Here is a 25,832-nt window from a genome sequence, read left to right as displayed (position 1 = left end):
AATCCGTACTTTTATTTCTAAAAAAAATGTTTAGGGGTACTTTCATTTTGGCACAAGAAAATCAGCATTTTATAGTTCAAATCGGGGGAAATATGGTAAATACAGTAAATGGACAAAAGTACAAAGAGTCACAAAATGTTTAGGGGTATGCATACTCCTGCATCCCCCCAGAAAAAAGCACGGTAATAATAGTACAGTGGTGCTATTATTAATTTGTTCTGCGAGTTTTTTCGTCTTGTGAATTTTTCGTCTTGCGAAGCACGGTTTCCCATAGGAAATGCATTGACGGTTTCCCATAGGAATGCATTGACGGTTTTAAGAAAAAGGCGCAAAACGTTTTCGTCTTGCAAAGCAAGCCCATAGGGAAATTCGTCTTGCGAAGCAACTCAAAAAACAAAAAACTCTTTCGTCTTGCGAGTTTTTCGTCTTGCGAGGCATTTGTCTTGCGAGGTACCACTGTAGTAGTAACAGCAATAAATAATAATAATAATTCATTATACAATTTTGTTTGAGGTACAAGATCTCAAAGGCAGTTTGGGATTTTTGTCATTGTACATCAGACGGCATCCATCCAATGTTCTGCAGTAATATAGCGAAGTCGGGAGGAAAGCTTAACATGAATGGTTGGATAGTGAGGAATGCTGAAGCACATTGAAGAGAAGCACCATTTATTTCCTGGCAGACCACTGAGACCAGAGGTCAAGCTCAGCTCATAATTCCTTTGCAATGGATGGATTAACTTCATGTAAGCATCACATGAGGGACACTGGGAGACATTAGAGGGCTGAGATGCGACCATGTTTCTCAGTCAAAAAAGTCCCCAGGATGCGGAGGCCAGAAGGCTGTTTAAAATAATGACTATGGTATACTTGATTATCTGCATGCAACATTTCATTAGCTCACACAAGGTTGAAGGAGATGGGACTTGGCTATGGATGCAAGAGATATTCCACATATAAATGCAATAAATAAATAAATAAGTGCATGTACAAGCTATAGATTCCAGAGCAGGAGCATTTTCATATTCCAAGTTGCTTAGTGCTGAGAACCAGAGAAGAAGAAGAAGAAGAAGAAGAAGAAGAAGAAGAAGAAGAAGAAGAAGAAGAAGAAGAGTAGTAGTAGTAGTAGTAGTAGTAGTTTGGATTTGATATCCCACTTTAACACTACCCGAAGGAGTCTCAAAGCGGCTAACATTCTCCTTTCCCTTCCTCCCCCACAACAAACACTCTGTGAGGTGAGTGGGGCTGAGAGACTTCAGAGAAGTGTGACTAGCCCAAGGTCACCCAGCAGCTGCATGTGGAGGAGCCGAGACGCGAACCCAGTTCCCCAGATTACGAGTCTATCGCTCTTAACCACTACACCACACTGGCTCAGTCATTTTGTACTGGAAACTGTCTGTGTTCCATGCTCTAAAAGATAGGTGTCTGATTGGTTGAGTTCACTGCCATTGTCACTTTGATACTCAATCAAGGCATTCTGGGGAAATGTAGGGGTCGGGCAGCTGTAACTTCACCAACTGCAGCAGTTAGTCTTACAGCAGAACACCACACCTTGCTAAGCCTATCATTTACAGAGCGCTGCTTGCTCACTGGCATTCATTGGGACCCAACCCAAGACCATTGCTGCTTGCTGACCTGTTGGAAATAGGATGCCCAGCAAGATGGACCTTTGGTCTGATTCAGCAAGGCTCTGCTTGACTGCTTTCGCTAAGCAACGTTCATTTTCAGTTGTTCCCAGTAATGCCAGACAAAACTAGCAAAGGCGATACAAATTAGGCCCCAAACCAGACCCTGTTTTGGAGCTAGGCCAAGGAGCTAGTTTCCACAGGACCTTTTCCTCTTTGGAGATGTTGAGGCCTCTAAACATGTGAGCCCTGAGCCCATGTCTTTATTGTTGCTGTTGTTGTTAAATTTGTATACCACCGTTCATCCAAAGATCTCAGGGTGGTTCACAATATAAAAAAACAATATAAAAGCACAAATAAATAAAATAAAAACCCTTCCCACACATTTAAAAGGCTGTAGAATCAGCCAAAGGCCTGGTTGAAGAGGAACGCTTTTGTCTGAAGAAGAGGAGTTTGGATTTGATATCCCGCTTTATCACTCCCCTTCAGGAGTCTCAAAGTGGCTAACATTCTCCTTTTCCCTTCCTCCCCCACAACAAACACTCTGCGAGGTGAGTGAGACTGAGAGACTTCAGAGAAGTATGACTAGCCCAAGGTCACCCAGCAGCTACATGTGGAGGAGCGGGGAAGCGAACCCGGTTCCCCAGATTACGAGTCTATTGCTCTTAACTATCGCACCACACTGGCTCTCACTGGCCTGACGCCTAAAGATGTATAATGAAGGTGCCAGATGAACCTCCCTGGTTCTAGACTGCCTCCTTGGTAATTCTAAGCTTGCTGATGACTAAATAGTTCCTTCCTTAAAGTGGTGGAAAGCATGGTGTGGTGGTGGCTTCACCTGATCTCCCAGCAGCTGTGTTGCTGCTGCTTAGTGGGAAGGAGAGAGGGAGGGGCAATATGTCAGGGAGGCAAGTGCAGTGCAAACACACATGAAGTAGTACGGGATTGATTCTGCCAGTGCATGTCCACTGCGCTGATCTCCACACTGCCTCACCCCCTCCCTCTGCATCCAATACGCAGCAGTGACTCAGCTGTCAGGATGTCAGGTGAGCATCACTGCCGCACCATGCCACCTCCTGTTGCTTTCTTCAGTGGATCCAAACAATCTGAAAGGAATCCCAGAAATAGCGTGGCATGGGGAGCATCTCGGACTTCAGTAGCACTGGGAAGGCATCACCATCATCTTAATTGTACCCAACAACAGGCTCTGATTGATAGAGCACAAAAGCACTGAACATTGGCTGAATGGCTATCCATCACCTTAACTACTGCCAGCTGCTCACTCTTCCCCCAGGAACTTCTCCAGCTTCCTCTATGCTTCAGAGACGCAGGGGCTCCCCACAGTTACAGGGAGGCATTTCGTTCAAGGACACCTCAGCACACAAGCAAATAAATTTACGTTTCTTCGTGGCCCTGACTGAAAGGGCAATTACAGGCTATAATCTTTCAGCCAGCTCAGACATTATGAGAGGAGTGTCACTTCAATAATAAGCCGGTTGTCCTTGCAGTAGAATTGGTCTCCTGCAGTAGTTATAATAAAACCACTTGCATTTTTTAAAAAATCATGTTGTGCGGTTTAATAATAACAAAATAACACTCAATTACAGTTCCACAAAATGGGAAAAGACAAGAGATTCTTCCTCCTAACTGATTTTTTTTAAAAAAAATTATAGCATTTGTAAAGTGTTTATTTTTTATCTTATTTTTGTTTAATAAAATCAATGTGTTTCAACATGCAACCTTGTGATATCCCTGGTGTCCTGTCCTGACACCTAGAGGTCACTGGGTAAGCCAAAGAAAGCAGGTGTTTAGATGCCCAGCCTGTTCATTAAGTCCAGATTCTTCATAAACTTATCCAAATGCCATAGCAACCAAACTAGAGAGCAGCAAGACTCTTGTTTCTCTGACCCTAGGTATGTCTTTGTGATTCCTGGGCAGCTTCTGATATTGTGGACAGTTCATCCTGTGTTAACCAACCTTGAATTCAGTCACAATATAATTAAACTCAGGCTTTTAAAACAATTGCAATGTTCTCTTTAAAGTAGAAATCCACCACTCTTGTACATACAGTGACCACAAGCAACATTTGATCCATGTGTGGTTGGCAGGGGAGGGGCTTATTGTGTGGCCTGTTGTGTGTTGGAAAGGGGTAGGACCTTCTCTGTGGTGGCACCCTGACCAGGGAAGATCCTACCACTGCAATGTGGATAGCCACAACTAACAGGATTCCTGATTTAAACATACTTGGTCTCTCTGGCTTTTAGATAAATTTAATTGGTTGCCTAACATTCTGGTGTTTGTTTGTGATTGTTTTACAATCGATTTTGCATTTTATTGTCTTGCTTTATCTGGTATAAAACATCGTTTTATACTTTGCTGAAAACTGCTCTGTGATTACTATGTAATGAAAAGCAGTCTAAATGTTTGATTGATAAATTAATATACAAGGCAACCACACAATCCACAAGGGCAAATACAGATGAATCCTCTGTACAAAAAATGTCACCACCAATGTGTTCTGGACCCTAAAAGCAAAGCTTAACCAGTTCGGGCCTTGTATGGCTGTATATTATGGCTTTTGCACAGTTACCTTCATTGATTCTAGACAACAGGATGATGCTCAGTTGTCACAGAACTTAATTAGATTTTCAGCTACTGCAAATAGCTGCTTCTCTGGGTAAAATTGAATGCAAAGATTTATACTATTCAACAGCATTGTTCAGCTCACTGCAATGACTTTTTACAGGGAGCAACAAAACTACCAACAAGCTTGAAAGATACCCTAAACATCTATGCTTACGCTGGTGAAATTATTCTCACTGGCAGCTGAAACATACTGTCACGCGGAGAGTTCCATTCCATTGTAATGAAAACAGCATTTTAAGGCATTTTCAAAGCAATCAGCAAATGGATGTTCCACCAATCTCTCTTCTTCCCCTTTTGCTAAATCTCTTTGCTTTAAATTTTTTATTAAGCCTTATTGCAATGTTCCAAAAAATTTCATAGACCCTTCAAGGAGAGTCATTTCTAATTTAACAATAAAGCAAGAAAAGATTGTTTCTTGTTATCAGTTCATCTGGTTACAGAACACTAGGTTCCCATGTGGCAAGTGTCTCCCCCCCACCCCTCTTCGCTCATCATTTTGTCCTCTAATGAGCTCTAAGAGTACTTGAAAAGAGATGAGAAAGATAGTAAGAGCACAGGGTCTGGGCTGAGATACTTGCTACCTGTGTTCAGAGTTGAAGGACAGAAAACAACATTCCTGAGATCCTTCTCTGTCACTTTGGCAATGAATAGCTAAAGGTAAAGGTAAAGGGACCCCTAACCATTAGGTCCAGTCGTGACCAACTCTGGGGTTGTGGCACCGACTCTGGGGTTATTGGCCGAGGGAGCCGGTGTACAGCTTCCAGGTCATGTGGCCAGCATGACTAAGCCGCTTCTGGCGAACCAGAGCAGCGCACGGAAACGCCATTTACCTTCCCGCTGGAAGGTATTTATCTACTTGCACTTTGACGTGACTTTGACGTGCTTTTGAACTGCTAGGTTGGCAGGAGCAGGGACCGAGCAACATTGTGGGGATTCGAACCGCTGACCTTCTGATTGGCAAGTCCTAGGCTCTGTGGTTTAACCCACAGTGCCACCCGCATCCCTTAATGACTAGCTACATGCCTCTAAAAAGATATTCAATCCTGATTTAATACTTTCATGATTAGACCCTCCAGCTTCCAACTAGATGTTTGAAACCTTCCTCTGACCCCTGATCCCAAGAATGTTCTTCTTCCATCTGCATTATAGAGGAACCATGTGTGAGCTTCCACCTTCACATGGGCCAGCTGCCAGTCCCTCTGTTGCATCCCCATCACCCAGCCCTGCTGCCTTCCAGGTGCTGGAATAGGAAGATCTCAACCTGCTCTGTGTATAAAGACTCTCTGCATTATTAGGTTTCCAAACACCCACAGTTGGCAGGGCAGTGTTCAGTTGGCTTCTCAACACCCAAATGGCGTTGGTTACCAGGAGGGGGAAAGAAGAGGTGGTGGGAGTTTGGTGGGGTGCAGGCATGGTGGCACAGCCAACAGACATGCTTGTTGCCAGGTCTGCACCAAGCCAAGCTTACTGCCGCTTCTCCCTTCCCCATCTATATCTTGGCAACTGACATCAGTGCTTAGTGTTTGGAAGCCAGGTAAGCAATTTCATCCTGCCCACCTTGCTGACCACTACTGCTTCTAAATTTGAGCAAGAGCTTTCACAGAAAAGGGCAGGTTCCCTGCTTCACACAAGCTACCATGTTGGCCCAGACAGTGAGATCACAATAATCTCAAGTCCAAGACCCCTAATAACTCACAGAAAGATGAAAGAAATGGGAGGTTCTCTCAAGGCATGGTAGCCACATGGAAGGTGATTCCATGGACTGGCTTCTCTCCATGCAGTCATGGGTGTTTGTAGGGATGGCGCAAGCAGGGGGAATCCCACCCCAAACTTCACAGATCAGTCATGTAGCCCAGATTTCATTGTTACTATTTAAAAAGCAAGCCTTAAGCCCTTGTAGAACCTTGCAAAAAGTTCAGGTACAACACTGAGAAACTGGCCTGCTCCCACCTTCCTATGTTTTAGGCAATGAATTAGTAATAGAATTATGGGATTGATGAGTTGGGCTCTTCTTGCAGAGTTAGTGGGCACAAGGGAAAGAGTAACTCCATGATGTTGCATTTCCTTAGCAGCAGCAGCTAAGCTCCTAAAAATGACAACAGTTCATGAATTTCGGTAAAACCTTGAAAACTCACCTATTCCTGGTGGCTCTATCCATGAAATATACTACTTAATGTCCCTTTGCCAACTTTTGGGTTGATGGACTGCACTGTGCGCGTGGGAGGTTTATGTATTATATTGCTGATTTTATTAATGGAGTACTATATTGCTTGTTTTTATTATATTTATGGTATTTTATGGTTTTATTGTTTTATGTTGCACTTATGTTTTATTTTGACTCATAAAGGCTGCTTATAAATGTATTTGAATAAATGAATGTCTTTCACCTTGCAATGTACGATTAAGAAATAGCCCTGTCTTCCACATTGCAACAGTCATAAAAACATGGAACGGTGCCCCAGATTCATCTAGTCCAACCCCCTGCAATGCAAGAATCTCCTCTAAGGCATCCATGGAAAATGGCCATCCAACCTCTCCTTAAAAACCCCCAAGGAAGTAAAATCCACCACCTTTGAAGGGAGTCAGTTCCAATGTTTAACATCTCTTACAGTCAAAAAATTATTCCTGATGTTTAGTGGGAATCTCCTTTCTTGTGACTTGAATCCATTGGTTTGGGTCCTACCCTCTGGAGCAGGAAAAAACAAGCTTGCTAGCACTGCCATATTTTGAAGAACAAAAAAGAGGACACGATTTCTACTTTTAACTATGGGTCACCATGACGACTCTACGCATGAAATAGAGGGCATGTCCTGGAAAAAGAGGACATATGGCAATCCTGTTTACGTTCCATCTTCCATGCAACAGCCCTTTAGACATTAGAAAAAGGCTATCATCATATCTCTTCTAAGCCTCCTCCTATCCAGGCTACACATACTCAACTATCACAGCTAAGTTTTGACGCACACCTGGGGAGCCCAAATCAAAACTACCTGGGAAGAGGAAGGGGAGAGAGAAAATGCGCTTGGTTGCAATGTGAATGACTGTTTCTTAAAATTCATTACACTTATACTGTAACCAGCTAACACCCACATTAGCTAACCTATGTGGGCTTAAGGTTTGGACCAAATGTTATCCAAGCCAGGCTAATGAAAGAAGACTTTCATCAGTCCCCCGCTTGCCATTCCACCAAGCGCAATTCCTGAACGATGTGTGTAATGTGCGCATTACCCAAGCAACGGGTTTTCCTATTAACATTTATGTGGCATTGTGTATGAGGCATTCCTCAGCACTTTTATTTTCAGATCGAGGGAAGACATAGAGCAGCATGTCTGATCCAGTCCAGTGAATTTACCGGGCACAGTTTTAATTAGAGGCAGTTCAGTTGCTAATTTCCCTGGGACTACGCATCGCTGAGTCATAGCTCCCTGCTCCCTCACTTGCATACACACACACACACACACACACACACACACACACACACCTTCCTTTCCCTCTCTCCACCAATGTAAAGGGGAGCTTTCCGCTGACTGAATGACAAACTGCACCGCAGAAGGGAGTGAAGAAAGTGAGGAGCTGCAGAGTTGGCAGCTGCAGCCACTGACCTCCGCTCCATCCTCCCAGCCCTGTGGGGAGCCGGCTGCTGTGAAAGGTCATCGCTCTGACTTGGCAATCAGTTTGGTTCCAGCAACAGGGGCTGAACACAGCTGGGCATCGCCTCTTGCTGTCTGAGAACCAGAAAGCTCAGATCCAAAACTAGACCACCATGTAGCTGAGGTCTATTTATATTTTGCTACCAGTCTAGTAATAATACTGACAGTGGTGTCCTCAGGGCAAGACTTTGGGGCAAAGGTCCAGGGACCCACTCTACAGAAAGTATAGAAGAAGCCACCCCAATTTGCAGTATGGCTGGCTTACCACACTGTGAAGTAAGCTGCACCCCCATCTAAAGAAGGGATGGGCTGCAGGTGGATTATGCTACCTGGCTAGGAGGGATCCTTCTAGATATGTCTAAACAGGGGTTGCTTTAGACCAGGCATGTCCAACCAGTAGATCATGATCTACCGGAAGATCCCTGGCTGATCCTGGTAGATCCTTGGATCCTTATCTATCGCTGGCTTAAATAAAGTGTACAAAAAGTTAACTTTAAGAAAAGCTCAAAAACTCTGTGGAATCCTCCCCCCAAAAAACTCAACAACTCTGGGCAACCCACCCACCCCATCCACACTCCTCCTCCCTCCAATGACAATGAGTAGATCACTGCCAGTTTTTTTATACTGGGTGCAGATTGCAGTCTCTTGGGAGTTGGACATGCCCTCTTTAGACATCTTAGAGTTTCTCACCCACTTGCTAGCTTTCTCCTGGTGACTTGCCCACGTGTAAGCTGGAGATGTAAGGAAGTGAGAGCTGGACCATAAAGAAGGCTGATCGCCGAAGAATTGATGCTTTTGAATTATGGTGCTGGAGGAGACTCTTGAGAGTCCCATGGACTGCAAGAAGATCAAACCTATCAATTCTTAAGGAAATCAGCCCTGAATGCTCCCTGGAATGACAGATCATGAAGCTGAGGCTCCAATACTTTGGCCACATCATGAGAAGAGAAAACTCCCTGGAAAAGACCCTGATGTTGGGAAAGATTGAGGGCACAAGGAGAAGGGGACGACAGAGGACGAGATGGTTGGACAGTGTTCTTGAAGCTACCAGCATGAGTCTGACCAAACTGCAGGAGGCAGTGGAAGACAGGAGTGCCTGGCATGCTCTGGTCCATGGGGTCACGAAGAGTCGGACACGACTAAACGACTAAACAACAACAACAAAGCTGGAGAGGCCCATAAATGCTTGCTCAACTTCCACACAGGCTCATTCATATTGTATAGAAGGCATCGGCACTAAGTACAAATATATATTTTTAGGTTTGAATCCAGAGGCAACCTCCACCCACACCAAAGATCCTTCGCTTGCAGGCTGTGGCAGACAGCACTCCCTAAGCACACAAGGTGCTTCCCCTTACCATTGCCAGCAATGGAAGGCTGCTGACTGCACACCTAAGAAATGTCGCCACTCCTATCACATAAGAACAGCCATATGCACCATCTAACTCAGCAGCCTGTCTCCATTGTATGCTGTGTAAGAGATCTGCAATAGCACAAAATGCTAGTAGAATACACTAGCCAGGTTACCTGCAGCATTTACATTGGAAATGCTTGTTCATTTATTATATCTATATTATAACCTTGATCCAAGGAGCTTAGGGTGGCAAGTGTAGTTCTCCCCCTCCAACATACAGAGAGAGACACACTTTCATCCGGAAGTAGCTTCAGCCTCCTACAAGATTCCTTTAGGATTTCACTGGGGCAAGATGGATCTGGACTAGGAGAAAGTAGCTTCCACACCAATTACAGTATGAATTGACCCTAAGTTCACCTTTTTGTCTTATCCTTCAAAAAAACACAACCACATAGCTAATGTAGAAGGTAATTCAATCATTTTTAGTTCAGATGACACTCCCTAGAAATGTGGAACTGTTTAATGTCAATTATCTGATGGATGCACATTAATTTGATTCTACGAACAGATGCTGGTCTTAAAGATGGGCAATACTGGTAGCCAATTGGCATCTGTCCCCAAAAGAAACAAGTCTTCCAGCTCTGCTGCTTTTTTCAACTTAAAAATATATTTCCTATGCTAGGTGAAGACTTTCCTCTTCGTCCAGAGATTTGCCTGTTATCCTCTTGGCTGTTTTTGGGACACCACAGTTGGTGGTTGTTGTTTTTTATTATTGTGATCATATATATCTTTTGGGGGTAGTTGGGAGTTTGTCATTTTTAGACTGAGTGTATGATCATCTTCAATGAATGCTGCTGTTTCAATCTTTTGCATGGCTTGTATTGAATGGATTTTTGTGCTGTGGTTTTTTAGCACCAGGCATCAAACAAACTGAAATCATGCTAATGATTTTGTATTTGTAAAAACACTAAAGCATTAATATATACAAACAGTCTTAACCCAGACTTTCAGAATATATGAGACAGGAGTACCCCCCACAGTACTCTATGTTTTGGGCTGCAATTCCCATCATGCTAGGCCATGACTAGGACTGATCAGAGCTTGTAGTCCACAGCACCTGTTGCCTACTCCTGATATAGGCCAGTGGCTAACATTAGCCGTACCTAGAGCACACCCACAGAAAGCTATCACCCACAACAACAATGAAGGGGGTCTCCAACACCACATCCTGTCATGGTCCCATCCCATTGCCGAGCAAGCAAAGGCTATGAGTCTCTGAGGAACACTTGCCTGAGAGTAGAATCCACATACGGCATGAGACAGTTCAGAGGTCAGGGAATCAAGATAATCACAGAGCCAAGGGGCCAGGAACCACAGGCGTTGTTTCCAGTATCTATCTGCTGCTGAGATCTCAGTTTAAGAAGGCTGAAGCCAGCTGGTTCTCATCAGTGCCTTCTCCTCCTTACCTTGAAGGCTGATCAGCTGCAGGTGGAGTTATTCTGCCTTCTCCCCCTTCAGGCTGCTGTTCAGCAGGTGAAGCTGACTCCTGGCCCATGACATGTCCAAGTTACCTTCACCAGCTCAGCTGGATAGGTTGTAGTGCAGCAGAATGAAAGATATGCTAACAATATCTCCATTCTCTCTCTGTGACCCAACATGACAAGCATTCCCTCGAACCCATACAGTATGGGTCATTCTCCTGGCAAGGGAGCTGGAATTTTTGTGGATGATAGCGATACAATGCCCTGTCCCCCTGACTTGCAGTGGCACTGCATCAAGTACCTGGACGGGCACAGCTGGGTTAGCATAGCACCACCCAGGCCATGCACCCTGTTTCGGTTATACATGCCAGGTTAGTCCCTTCAGCCATGATCAAATCATGGATGACTGATGTTTTATTCCATACTGAACATGAGCTTCTGCTTCTTTTCAAAGGTTCCTGGACAATGGGAAACTCTCATTTCAGAACAGATGCAATCTTGGAACTTAGCAAAGCATTTATTTGCTTTTCAGGGAAAGTTTTCAATGCTATCTCAGTGCCTCTGAAATGCTTTTATTCCTGCCTTCGCACAACCCAAGATTTTGCTCTTGCAATCAATTTGTGGTAGAAACACATTCCGTAAAATGGGACTCAGAAGTGGCAGTTGTTTCTTCCCCTCTCTTTTACGTTGCTTTTTAAACTGTTCTGTGTCTTTGCTATCTTGTCTTCAAATTAAGACGCGTGAAGATCAATTCACTGATGCCTGCGAGACCCCTGGATGTTGTGGCACTGGGAAGCACACCATGAATCAAGTCCTATTCTCTCCCTCCCTGCTCCAGCATCATGGTGCTGTCACAAAACTGCATCTCAGACAAACAAAAAAAGGCAAAACTGCAAGAAACTGCTTGTTTAAACACTTAGGTGTTTTTGCTCACCATCACACTTGCATTGTTGGTTTTAGAACCCAGCAGAAGAGCGCCCTCAGAGCCACATACATTTATCCACTTTCCCTGAAAAGAAGGTAATATACATGGTCCCCCCCCTCTCATTTTATCCCAGCAACAACCCTAAGAGATGGGTTAGGCTGAGAGATAATGATTAATCCAAATTACCAAATGAGCTTCATTTCTTAATAGAAATTTGAAAGTCGAGTTCAAATACTCTAGCCTAGGGGTGGGGAACCTGAGATCCAAGGGCTGGGTGTGGCCCTTCATGCTCTCAATCAGGTCCTTGTGGTTCTCTCTATTCCTCACCTCCTTCCTAGCCACCCCCACTCTCCCCAGGATGAGGGGTAGAGTGGTACATGTGCAGAAACTAGCCTACTGTACAAAGGTTGACAGTCCACCCATTGCTCCACTCACTTTGCCCTCTGACAAACTTCTGGCATGTGGAAAGCTGTCCAGAAGGGAATTTGGACCTCAGGCTGAAAAAGCTTTCCCACCCTGCACTAATTGCTACACTGCACCAAAACTGGCCACAAGCCAACACAGATCCAGTGGCCTCAGGTGTGTTTAATTCTGCACTAGCTTTTAGCCAGTAATTTGGATAGGGTCACTCTTGTTGTAGCCACATGGCTATAGAGGACTGAATGTTTGAACTGAACATCAGGCTGCCATCACTTAGTGGGTAGTTAAAATCAAGCAGATCTTTTGCCAATTTTGTATTTAATTTGATGGCTAAATTTACCCCAACAAAGCAAGCTAGTAATACAATCAGTTTCAAAACAGAATATGGAGTGGGAAAGGGGAGAAACCTTCTCTATCTGCTGGGGAGCTTCATACTGAACAATTCTTCCATAGAGACATACGACTTGAGCTCCCGCTAATCCTTGTAGCTTAGCTCACCGCTCTGTCAATTCCACAGGGTCTCATTCCTTGACTGCATCGTGCTGTCGCTTTCTAAACATCCCCAAACTATTGTTGCAAGGAGTCGTCATCTTTGAACTGCTCCCCTGTACCTCCCAACTAAGACAATGGGAGCAGGCAGATTCAAATTTGTGCCAGCGTAGCACTAAACAGCACAAGCGAACAGGGAGGATTCAGTCTGGCATGGCGTGTACTGCAGTATCCATTGCAGCAAAAGGCTTATTATAGCTGAGTAATGTCAGGCAGTACGTTCCAAGAGTGATTTAAATACAAAGAACATGTCGTTTACGCTCTCCAGGCCACCACTCACAGAAAGGGCCACATCCTTCTTTGATTTGCTCATGCAGGTGGATTTTCAACAATGCACATAAAAAAGAAGGGCAGGATCGAACCCTAAGTTTTTTGGTCTAGGCAGGGCCAGGCTGCAGGGCTGGATCAGAGAGAGGAAAAATATGCCTACATAATTAGGCCACACAAGAGCAGATGAGGAACTGTAGGGAGGAGAGCAGAGAACTGCAAGTGTAAAATGGCAAGTGTAAAATTGTCGGTGGCTCTTGACACCTTCCCTTCATTTGATCTTCCTTTCGGCTCTTAGTTTGAAAGTTGTTCACATAAGCATTGCAGTAAGCTGACTGAAGCACATCATGGTACATTTCCCTCTTGGAGTGGGGAGAATTAAGGCCAAGTCTTCAAGCTACTCAGGCAAGACCAGGGAAATTGCTTTGGGAACAAGCCTGGACTCAGTCTTTTGCACACTGCAGCCTTAACATGTGGCGGTGAAAATTGGCTTAGAACATAAGAGAGTCCTGCTGAATCAGGCCAGCAGCAAATCTAGTCCAGCATCCTGTTCTCACAGTGGCTGATTGGATGCCTATGGGAAGCCCACAAGCCGAACCAGAGCTCAGCAGCACTCTCCCTACTTGTGGCTTCCAGCAACTGGTATTCCGAAGCATACAGCCTCCGACTGTGAAGGCAAAGCATAAGCATCAGGGTTAGATACCACACAGGGCTATCAGGTGGTGTTGGAGGTGGGACTCTTCTCTATTCCCCACCATGCAAGCAGGAGTCGATCAGCCTGGAATTGTCCAGAGGTTGTTAGGACTACAACTCCCATAGTAAGATGTCTGAGAGATGGTCAACCTAAACAGTGACCTGTATCTTTGGCTCCACCCACCCAAACTCCTTCATAAGTGGCTTGTTTGCTGGTATAGGTGTGGGTTTTGTGTTTAAGTTCCTTTACGGATCATGTCTGTAAGAGAAGCTTCAGTTTCTCTCTACCCTCTTAGTCACATGCGACTAACTCTGGCCACTTCCAGGCAATGGGTGGTAGTCAGCTAAGTTTCACTCTCCTATTGAGTGTTTAGACTCCATGTATACTATACATCTATACTGTTAGGTAAAGGTAAAGGGACCCCTGACGATTAGGTCCAGTCGTGACCGACTCTGGGCTTTATTGGCTGAGGGAGCCGGCATACAGCTTCCGGGTCATGTGGCCAGCATGACTAAACCACTTCTGGCCATTTACCTTCCCGCCGGAGCGGTACCTATTTATCTACTTGCACTTTGACGTGCTTTCGAACTGCTAGGTTGGCAGAAGCAGGGACCGAGCAACGGGAGCTCACCCCGTTGCGGGGATTCAAACCACCAACCTTCTGATTGGCAAGTCCTAGGCTCTGTGGTTTAACCCACAGCGCCACCCGCGTCCCATAAAGCACTGTTATAACTATTTTAAATAGCTTCCACTCAAAGAAGTCTGGGAGCTGTCATTTGTTAAGAGTGCTGAGAATTGTTAGGTGACTCCTATTGCAACGGTTACCAGAGTGGCTGAACAATTTAAAACAGCAGCAACAGCAATAATAATAATAACAAGGATTTATTTTTGTACCCTGCCCATCTCACTGGGTTGCCCCAGCCACTCTGGTCAGCTTCCAACAGGGTATACAAAACACAACAACAACAACAACAACAACAACAACAACAACAACAACAACAACAACAGAACATCCCTCTTCCCAGGGAACTCCTGGAATTATAGCTCTGAGAGGGGAATAGGGGTATCGTAACAATTCTCAACACCCTTCGCAAACTACAGTTCCCATTATTATTTGGGGGAAGTTATGACTGTTTAAATGTATAGTGTAGGCAGGGTCTTAGTCATGGTCATTAATTTCAGTAGGTCTACTCTGCGTAAGACTTTGTTGATTACTACTCAACCTGTTCCTTCTCGATTTGTTTGTGGGAAGGTTATCCAACATCAGCTGCTAACTGAGAACTCATCCTGATTTATTTTCACGGAGGTTGTGTGACGTTCTATCAAGCACATTCCCCCATGCATTTTACCATCATCTTCCTTAAGTCTATTTTTTTTGGGGGGGGGGGAAGCATATTTGTTGTCCAAATCCACTTTAATTTGGCAACCTGAACCTGCTGTATGCAATGAAATCCTGCTGCAAAAAAGCAACAGTCTGAAAGAGACCTCCTGTTAGCACTTTACATGAATTTTGCAATTTCCATCCAACTGCCCTGTGGTTTCTGTGGTGCTGTATCTTTCCTGTCTAATTAATTGCTCAACACATACCTCAGCATTTCCATCCTTTGAAAGAATGGATGAGCTCTCAGAGTGAAATCTGTTTCTCTGTTATGCTAGCAGTATCCAATGAAGTTTGGGCCATTCTAAACCGAGATTGGGTTTGGGCATCTATTCTCTCTCTCAGACTGCTCCTATCTACTAAGGGCAGGAGCTGGGAAATTTAAGAAACCATGGAAAAACCTTCCTGGATCATTGGTTTGCGACTAACATGTACCTGAGTGCAATGGTGGTCAATCATCTACGTCCCAACACAAACTCCAGAACTCCTTGCAATCACTTGAAAACAAAAATTATTGGAAACATGGAGGTTTTGGAGAGCCTGCTGAGAATAACACTGGATTTTTAAAATATTTTCTTTGTGAAACTGTCCTGTTAGCACAAGGACTTTCACCTATAGAATGGAATTTCCTTTCTCCCTTCTCTCTCCTGTGCTCCCATACACCACCTATCTGTTCTGGAGGTTTGGGGAAACCCTCAGAAGAGATTGGGGGAGGGGGAGAGGAAAGCCTGCTGCGAAAACAGAAATCCTTGTACTAATCATAGAACCATAGAGTTGGAAGGGACCCTGTAGATCATCTAGTCCAACCCCCTGCAATGAAGGAATATGCTAGGATGACTTTGTTGGATACAACCCTACTGGAGGAGACTATGATGAAAGGGATCTTTAAAATGTTTATATGCCATGCTATTTCTTATTTCCTTCACAGGAAATGGAGTTTACTTTAAAGCTGCTATACTGTGCCTTGATTCTCCCCTCCATCTACACACATTAACTGCTCACACTAACTGCTATGGGTTGCAAATTCAGAAGGGATTCATGGGAATCATGCAGGACTGACCCCCATATCTAGTCCAATATAATAAAGGGAACCTTTTTGTTAGCTCAGGAATGAAAATGTCTCCGTTAGCTAGAGAGGGTTCCCGCAGCTAATCCTAAGTCTTTTGTGTTATTGGCCTGGGTAAGGCAGAAAACACTGTTTTCTCCCATTTCTGAGACAATGGTTCCTCTCTAATCAAGTTCGCCTCCCCTCCCCCCCACCATTTCTAAAAATGAGCTGAGTTCATTTCTTGTGAACCCTAGAGCTCCAAGGCATTATGGGAATAGAAGCTTTGGACAAGAAACTTATAAAAAGGAACTCCTATAACAATCATATGCCATCACGTATATAGTACATGGAAAATAAAGCTATACCTGTCTATTTTTTTTTCTCTGGAAGATGGGGAGTCTTTACTGGCTGCGTTGAGTTTGCAATGCTGAGTCATGATAGAATGAACAGAGGATTTGCCAAGTTGGCTGGCAGTTCAGAAACACTGGATTTAGGCCAGCTGGCCCTTAATATGCAAAGTCACTTGTTGGTAGGCTGAAGGGAAGGCTACTTCGCCTCCCAGAAGTTGTAGGGAACAAAGTCTTATAAAGTGGATGTTGAAATACAGGTACACTGGTGATCCTTGCTATGGGCAGTCTAGATTATCTGCTGAGATTGAATTAATGAATTGGTAATTGTGCCAGCTTTCGTTTACCCGATAGTTGAGGACGTTTGATGTTATCAAAATCCCATTATAAATGAAAGAAGCCATGAAGAGAAATTAGCCACTGCAACTCAGACATGGCACTTAGTCACAGTGATAACTCAGTGATGAGGACTAATAAGCAAATGGCATTTGGAGAGCAAGTCTCATGCAAGGGCCGAGAGTATGAGCTGTCTGAGCTGCAAGCTCCTGGTTTCAAGCTCACCTCAGCTATGAATTCACTAAAGGATCTTTGCCAAAGCACAGTCAAGGAGGACGTTTCCAAAACAGGTGTATGGCATAAACTATCCATAAGAGAATGAGTAGAAAGGTTTATTAGTGATCATAAAGGAAGTGTTATTCTGACCCTCCACCCCACCATTGACAATGAGCGCATTCTCATACTGGCCTGTCTGAAAACGCTGCTGTAAGAATTGCTGAGGTAATATATGCCACACACTTTAAGCACTCAGAATGTATTTATTTATATTGGGTTGTATCCAATGTACTGCTAAGTAACATGTTCCTTCAGTGTTTCTGTTTGCAATGGAATTCCCCCTCTCTTTTCCCTCCACAAGCCTCCTAAACCTGTTCTAGGCATTTCCCCCAACACTCTGGAAGCAGATTGGGGGAGGGCACACAGGTACACACAGGAAAAGGAAAGGAAAGAATTTCTGTTGCACAAGTGGAAAACTTTGCACTGGCAGAATGCACCATTTGGATATTGCGCATGACCATTTTACCCTACTGTTTAGGGGGAGAGAAAAAGGTTTTCCAGAATGGTATAATAAAACCCAATAGTAAGGCAGTCCCTGACTTTAGGCTTACCATCAGATAAAATAATAATAATTTAAAAATGCACCAAGTAAATGGAATTTTACAATGAGGTGCATCCAGCACACATGAACCAACATTATGAGCCACAAGACAAAGAACTCGCAGGAAAAGACTTTTTTTCCCTTTCTCCCAAGAGTTCTCAAGAGAAAGCTTATAATTTTTGTGCCAGTTCTGAATCAAGTTGATGGGAGTTCATCCATCACTAGTACTAGTAATTATGTACATGATATATTGTGGTAATAGGAGGATGCAAAGCAAGAGGATGAACGTGCTCTGCTTGGCTGACACAGGAGGATTCTGGTGAAGCTCCTTTGGAGCATGCTACTCTTCCATCATGGTTCGAATCCCCGCGGCGGGGTGAGCTCCCGTCTTTCGGTCCCAGCTCCTGCCCACCTAACAGTTCGAAAGCACCCCTAAGTGCAAGTAGATAAATAGGTACCGCTTTATAGCAGGAAGGTAAACGGCGTTTCCGTGTGCTGCGCTGGTGCTGGCTTGCCAGAGCAGCTTTGTCACACTGGCCACATGACCCAAAAGTGTCTCCGGACAGCGCTGGCTCCCGGCCTCTTAAGTGAGATGAGTGCACAACCCTAGAGTCGGACATGACTGGCCCGTACGGGAAGGGGTACCTTTACCTTTACCTTTTACTCTTCCATCACAGCCACAACACACAACTGTGGGATTGTGAGACTGCTAGACATCTCCAGATTCTCCACTTTAGCTTCACCGTACTTAAATGTTGATACAGGCAACCTGGAAGCTTTGTTCCTGGACGATACCACAGGTGCTTAGAGCACTCTTCAAGATGGAAGGAGGGTAAAATAACTACAAGAGAAGAATGGCTGATAAAGATGATGGACTATGCCAAAATGGCAAAAAAAAAGACCAGGAAGAGCAGAGATCAAGAGGACATTAAATTTAATAAAGAATGGGGGGAATTTATAAGTTACTTCAAGGAACACTGTAAACAATTAAAAACATTGGCAGGATTTTTTAAAAAACCAACTTGTAATGTAACGAGAACTATGGTGAGAACTGGGTTTTAAGAAAACATGGAGAACATTATATAATGCAGTCGGAGAAGAATAACTATGGAAACTGTGGAGGGATGGAGGGAAGCCCAGGGATTCAGAGAATCCTATATGTATAGAAAATGACTTATTTGTGACGTTAATTGTTAAACATAAAAATATTTTTAAATAGTTCAAGATGGTCCATCCATGAGTGAGTATTAGACAAAAGGATTTCAAGGAAGACTATTTGCATTCACTATCGGTTAGAAGATGAAGGCAGCAGGAGCTTCCCTTTCTAGTTGTCCCATGTTTGTTTGTTTTTCTTTTTTACTGTGTGACCTTGGGAAAGTGACACTCTATACCTTAGTCATTTACAAGTGTAAAAACAAGTGCTTGAGAATGTGGAGATAAAATGCATGACATACAGTCATTGCAAAACCCTACTAGTTCTTATTGCAGTACAAAGACTGCAGAGATCTCAGCAAATGATGTAAACTGGTGAGACATGATGCAGCAGATGGCAGCTGACCCCCTGCCATACACACCGTTTCTGGTGCGGCAGGGAGAGGGGAATCTGCAGCAAGAAAGGAAGAAACAACATCCTGTCTATCCGCCCAAAGAGACCATTTGCTTTGGGAACAAAATAGGTGCATATGTCTAATAAAACACTGTTTAACAGGCTCCAGGAGACCCACACATATTGTTGCTGTTGGCATCCATCTGTCTCTAACCTTTGGAAAATACTCAGACCACCACGGGGAAATAGTGTGGCTCTTAGGAAGTTTTTGCAAGCCGGCACAGCTATGTAGCCATGAGTGATGCTGTTAGGAACTGTTGGGCAGTGGTGGCAGGATTGGTGGAATGTAGGAAGAAAGATATATGTCTCCAGAATTCTAGGTCTCCCAAGATGAATGCAGGTACCTGGATCATACAGGTGCCAACCGTACAAAAACGGTACAGGAGGTGCTTAGTCATCATACAAAGCTATGTGCTGAACCTTACTATTAGGACAAAATGCCCTTGCATCAAAACACCAAGCAGAAGAAAGCCATCAGCTACATACAGGCTAAGGTTTGTAGCAGCAAGTATATCAGAACATAAGAATTGCAATCAATGGTTCAGCCAGGATTTATTACTCAATCAACATACAGAGCAAAAGGCAGGTTAAAGGAAACTATATAACACACAGGATCAAAAACCATTCTAATTATTAAGTATTAAAAGTCTAGTATTGATAAGAGTAAGGAGTGCTCTGCTGGTTCAGACAAAGGCTTCGATTTGTGAAGCATCCTTTACATCAAAAGGGCCAGCTAAATATCTCCAGGAAATTCACAAGGATAGTGCAAAGGCAACAGCCCTCCATGGTTGTGTCACCACAGCTTCTGGTATTGGGAGATACACTGCCCAGATCATTATTAGAAGTTTATAATGAGCTACTAAATTGTAGATCAGATTCTTCCACTACCATGAATGGTTGTTGTTGTTGAATACTTGAAAGCTCAACTCCATATTGTTCACTACATGACCTTAAATAGTTGCTACTTGGTAAAAGCCATTGAGTCCCATTCACATGTGTCAAAGTCCTTCTACCCATTTTCTCTGAAAGGGATGAGTGAGTGAGTTGACAGATGCCTGATAGTGAGCCAACGACACAAACTGTGCTTCTCCTGCAGCACTAAGACCTGACCTCTATGTGTTTTAATCTGTTGGAAGCCACCCAGAGTAGCTGGGGTAACCCAGCATAAAAATAAATCACCATCATCATCATCATGGCCACAATCCAAAAGTTCACTCCATTCAGTTATGGCCAAGGTGCATGGTATTGCAAAGAGAGGCCTCCAACAGAACCATCTCTTCCTCCCCAGTCTGCTTATTCCAGTTCTTGCCTGGGGCCTGCTCACTGAATAGAAGTTGCTCAGTGTCGTCTGCCTTAGCCTGGAGTATTAGCATATGCTTATCCTTTTCTCCTGCTGCTAATTGCCTGGCCACGCAGACATATTTCAAGAACATGCAGTTGTGGTCTGCAGAGAATGAATGCTTTTCCTCATTCCATGCAGACCTTCATCACCCCCCTACCCCGTGGCATGACACTATCATGTATGCCAAGCAGCCAGGTTTCCCCATACTCCCTTCTCTTGACCATTGGAGTCAGCCTGCTGAAGCCTGAGCAAGTTGGGAGAAGGGGTCAGCAGATATCAAAAGGAAATGCCTTTTTAGACAGCTTTGGGGAAATGACCATTGACTCCCACGCTTCATTTCCCCCATTTGCTCTTGCAATATAGCAGTAGCTGTATTTCAAAAGGCTCTGGGATTCTAAAGTGAGTCACTCACACTGCCAGGTGATCTATGTCTGCTACCAACAGGATGGTGATAAAGACATTGTAAACGCTGATTTACTCAGCCAGCTGAACACTGATGGGGAATAGATCCAGGCTGCAGAGGAAGCTTGGAGCACCTTCTGGCCTCCATGCTTGATACACTGCTGTGGAAGAAATACCAGGGTGGAAAAGACTAATACAAAACACAGGAGGAAAGTAGTTCAGAATAGCCACAGAGACAGATGTCATTGGATTTCATCTTTAGAGTTAATTTCTTTGCCCTGTTCAAAAATGAACAGTTTCCAGAATGCCACAGTGCAGGCAACCACTTACAACAGCACGGCATCCTCAAGAACCACATTGGACGGAATGGCTTTTATGCACAGGGAACATATAACATGAACGTACTTTCAACCTGGATGTTTACCACGATCCCCAGCATTACAAGCAAGTTATAACTGAGCGGGGGTACCTGCAGTAGAAAGGGATGGTGTATAAATCAGGATGACTCAGTCTTCTTGATGTCTATGCTGCCTCTGCCATGCCAGCTAGCTTCAGAGAACATTGTGGCTTGAAAGGACTTTCACACAACAGTTGTCCATTTTAGTGATTTTTCATCTGGACTTTATGCCATAGGGGCAGTTAAACTACAGCATTTATTGATGCTCCCCTGACAGTTACATTCTCATTAAATGTTTTTGCATTCAGTTATCTCCAACAGTGGGATCCTCCAATGACTTCCATTCTCAAATCCCCACCAAATAGCACATAACACACCCATAAACACATACCCCTTAGCACCCGGCCTTTCCATGTCCATTAAAAACCTGTAATCACAACAGGACACGGAAAAACCTGGGTATCCTGGCACACACTAGCTTGCATTCCAAGCTTCATTTTTACAGCCACCCGTGTACATTTACTGAGATCAACAAAAATATAGAAAAGCACACGACAAGATCCCTAACGCAAGGATAGACATACTCCTCATCCTGTGTCTGAACTACATACAGCGTACACATTCATGCCTCTAGGTCAGCTTTGAGTATTAGGGCATTCACATTCCTATGTCACCACCCCACCCATGCAATATCAATCGCTGCAGAGCTTACACTCTAAAAAAGTGCTTCACACATGACAGTTTGTTGATCCGTGTTCTCACTGCAAAATCAAAGCACACTTCAGTCATGATAGATTTATTCCATCACCACCCACACAGAGAGATGCTCTCTATCTAGGGGGAAATCTCATGTATGATGAAGCAGTCCAGAGGGAGCAATCTACAGAGGCAATGGATGGATGCAGCAGCTGCACCAAAGCCTTCCAGGGACCTCTCCACAAAGTCTTTTCTTTCCTGCTTTATATAAAATTGCTGTGGGATTATCTGGTGCTAGAAAAACCCGATCATTTTACAAGGAGCCCCCCCCCCCAGCATTATAGCATCCAAAAAGGGCACACAGAACTATTGCCGACCCATTATAGCTAGAGGTATGATGTATAGCAGTGGAAGGAGACTCACACTGAACCAATGGCAGCATCAGAAAAGTTAACCCAGGAGCACTGCAAGAATCTAATGCTGCTCAGACCTGCACTCTTAAGAGTGCAAAGTAGCCTTGACACCCGTATAACGAGGCCATCTAGGTCTGGAGTAAATGACAGCCAACCGGTTCAGGCTGTGCGTGTGTTCCAAAAGGAGACTGCAGCAAGAAGGGTGAGCAAGGCCTTATCAGGAACAGACGGAGCTAATGACTCAGGAGCTGGAAAATCGTTATCTCCCATCTCATCTTGTAAGCACTCCAGAGCTATAATAGACTGGGAGCTTGGAAAGTGACTTGCCCTGTGCCAGCCAGCCAAGAATCAGCAGACTCATCCCCAGAGCTCTCATCCTGCAGTAGCCCTCAGAGAGTCAGCCAACAGTTACATTTCCTCCCCCCCAACCCCCCCCCCCAATATATAAACTGTCTGAAATCCCCAAGCTCCCCCTATCCCTTATTCACAGAGCTCACTGCACTAAAATATAGAGGCAGTTCACACTTACTGAGTTTCTCTGGGCAATCATATGCACAGGTAAATGGCTGGGTGGAGAAAGGTTTGTGTAAACTGGGCAGTGCATGCGGTGAGCCGGCAGCTCTCTCCATGATTGCTCATGACCTCTTCTCAGCAATTGCACTCATGGAGTTAGGTGTGGGCTCACCATAGATTCCACCCACTTCATGCTAACATCTCTGCACATGGCTGTGTACCTGTGCACACAATCACATATTACTAACAGCAAGTTTCACCCATGTAGAAAGACCACTTTAATTTGCATCCTTGCAGGTTCCCTCTTTCCCTCTCAATTCCTCTTTCTCACGCCTGACCCTATTGGTCAGTGTTTAGACATTGATGCATCTGCCTTTTGGTGCAGTGGATTGTTCTGTTCCCAGTTTGTTTTTCCCTTTTGGGAACCATCTTACCCTGCTGAGCAGGAGCAGAGAGAGCTGAGTCAGCACCTCTTCTAAGCAATGTCAGGGAGAGTGATTCCCTGCCTCAACCATTGCGGACAGGCACAGATTTGAAATACAAAGGCTCCATATCCCAATAGACTGACTTCTTGCAATGAATCACAATGCAATGAATCTAACCCACTCCAAAGGCGAGTTCTTGTTACGCTTTAAACCTCGTATTCATTAGATCTGACATCTGGTTTTTGAATTCTGAAACCCTTCCGTTCCTGCATCAGGAAAGTTAGCGATGCACTCTCTCCAGGGAACCCAGCTCTGTATTCAGCACATTGCACCAGTATCTGAGTGCACTAGTGGGATCTACATATGACGTGCTGCAGATCAGGTGCATATAAACCTATTGTGCACATACCATCCAATCGGCAGCATTTTTAGATTGCAGCATGTCCTGAAACAGAATGTGTTGTACAGTATATCTGTACATGTGTGTGCATGTGCTAATTGCTCCACTTTGGTGTCTCTGCTTGCGTGACCCTCTTCCTCTGCATCTGTCTGGACTATAACCTTGAAGGCGAGGTGGGGGCATGAACACCAGGTAATGGTATCTTGAGACTCTACCCTGGGATCATTAGGAACAAACACTGATGGGGTCTCTTTGGTGTTGCTGTTTGCTTAGATGCTTATATTCTAAGGCACAGCCCGCTTCCTTCCTTCCTCTCTTTTTTGCTCCAATCAGAAGTAAACCACCGGCCACTTTGATCATGGATCTCCATAGTACTGTACCCTGAAAGGGAAGATGCCTTGCGCCAAGCCGCCAAACCACGGGGAGCTGTCCGTTCAGCACTCCTGGCCAAACAAGATCTGGTTGACCGTCCGGTCAGCACCACGGCCAGCGAATTCTCTGCTCAACTGCGGAAAGCTGACGAGGAGATCCCCACTAGCTTCTCTAAATAACTCCACTTGCTGCAGTAAACTTAAAAGCGAGGGGAGGCGTTTTGTTGCGTTAATCTTGTTTCTCTTCCCCACCCTTGCGCTCGCCAAACCTTTTTGTCCCACAGCCCCGCTACTACTTAGGGAACGATCAATCACCAGATGAGGCGGGAGGAAAGGGGAAGGTCTGGTTTCTGATGCACCCCGAAGTGCATCCTCGGACACAGATGCAAGCAAAGAACAAGAAGGAAAGTGAAACTTACTCGCTCGCCGGTGCGGAGACACACAGATACACACCAGCGGCCGCACACGCACACACAGAGTCCAAGACGGGCAGAAGACTTCGAGCCGGCAGGTCAGTCCCTCAAAATGCTGCAGTTGCTTTTCCCCCCCGCCCCTCCAGGGCTCCCGTACGTCGCCGTATTCTGCGGAGCTCCAACCTCATTGGCGGAGAGGCGGCTCAATAGAATAAAGATCCTGCATTAATTGAGAAGGGGCTCTCTCTTTCCTCCGCCTCTGTGGTGCAGTTCATTATCCAACCCCGGAGGGTGGTTTTAGCCCCTCCCCTCTATCCCAACTCCTTTCCAAGCGCCCGCAGTGAGACTTGCTGAGCTTTGCAGTCTGAAGCAGGAGAGGAGGAGACCGGTACGCCTGCTTGATCAATGGGGGCGGCGCGGGGGGACCCTGCTAAGGTCAGCTGCGGTGGCAGCGAGTTGGGGGGCATGGATGGAGGGGAAAGGGTGTGTGTGTGTGTGTGTGTGTGTGTGTGAGAGAGAGAGAGAGAGAGAGAGAGAGAGAGAGGGAGAGAGATGCTTCATAGCAGGAAGCCGTTACATCAATACCCCAAAGAGGGCAAATAGGATTTCAGTGATCATGCATTGATATGCTACGGGTCTTCATACTACACAGGCAGGAAACGTTCTGTGCACTCCCAGCTGTAAATAAAGGGGAAGGAAACTTAACAAGGATTTCACCGGAGCTCCATTCAAGGTCAGACTAGGAGACAGCAATTATTAATAGGCCCATCATATTTCACTGTGAAATAGTCCATCACATTGCACCTAGGAAGAACACACAGCACTTCTTTCGGCACAAGCGCCCAGAGTACAACCATCGGTAAATTTTCAGCTGAGAGCAGACCGTGAGAATCCGTAGCTTTCCTCTCCCAAGCCTCTGTAAATGCCTCACTGCATTGTGCGGAGAAGGAGGAGGGACAACGGTCCCAAACTTTTTTCCTTCCAAAGATTAGACATCCACATAGGTCGATGCAAAGGACTGGGGGAAAGAGAGAGAGAGAATGTGCCATTCTACTGGCAGCCAGGAATCAACGCTGCCCACCCTTATACCATAACAGCCATGAACCAACCCTTTCCCCACTTACCTAAGTGCAATGACTGAAACCTCATCCACTCTGTACAAGACACTTGTTCCTTTGAGCTACTACTCGCTGCTAGGGATGGAAACTTCAGTTTCTCATTTTGCTGTGTTTCAATGAAGCTTTCCCACTCCATCCCTCATACTGACATCCCAAAAAAAGGGGATCAAGGAACACAAAGGAAAAGAAGGGCAGTCTAC

The 25,832-nt window shown here is 44.9% G+C and overlaps 1 protein-coding gene across 3 annotated transcripts in view; it reads right to left on the bottom strand.

Annotated features, from left to right (window-relative positions):
• SYT2 (synaptotagmin 2) overlaps positions 1 to 24,737 on the bottom strand; it is a 145,098-nt gene extending 120,361 nt beyond the window's left edge. For 2 of the 3 annotated variants that reach the window (XM_083444519.1, XM_083444521.1), the window contains exon 1: positions 24,521 to 24,737. The gene's annotated coding sequence lies outside the window, so the exon portion shown is untranslated. The remainder of the gene's footprint in view (positions 1 to 24,520) is intronic. The other variant, XM_083444522.1, reaches the window with a different exon arrangement.
• Positions 24,738 to 25,832: the final 1,095 nt, after the last annotated feature.

This window comes from Podarcis tiliguerta (genome assembly GCF_965153285.1).
Source record: "Podarcis tiliguerta genome assembly, chromosome: 6".
Lineage (NCBI taxonomy): Eukaryota > Metazoa > Chordata > Lepidosauria > Squamata > Lacertidae > Podarcis > Podarcis tiliguerta.
This window is presented reverse-complemented; position numbering and strand designations above follow the sequence as displayed.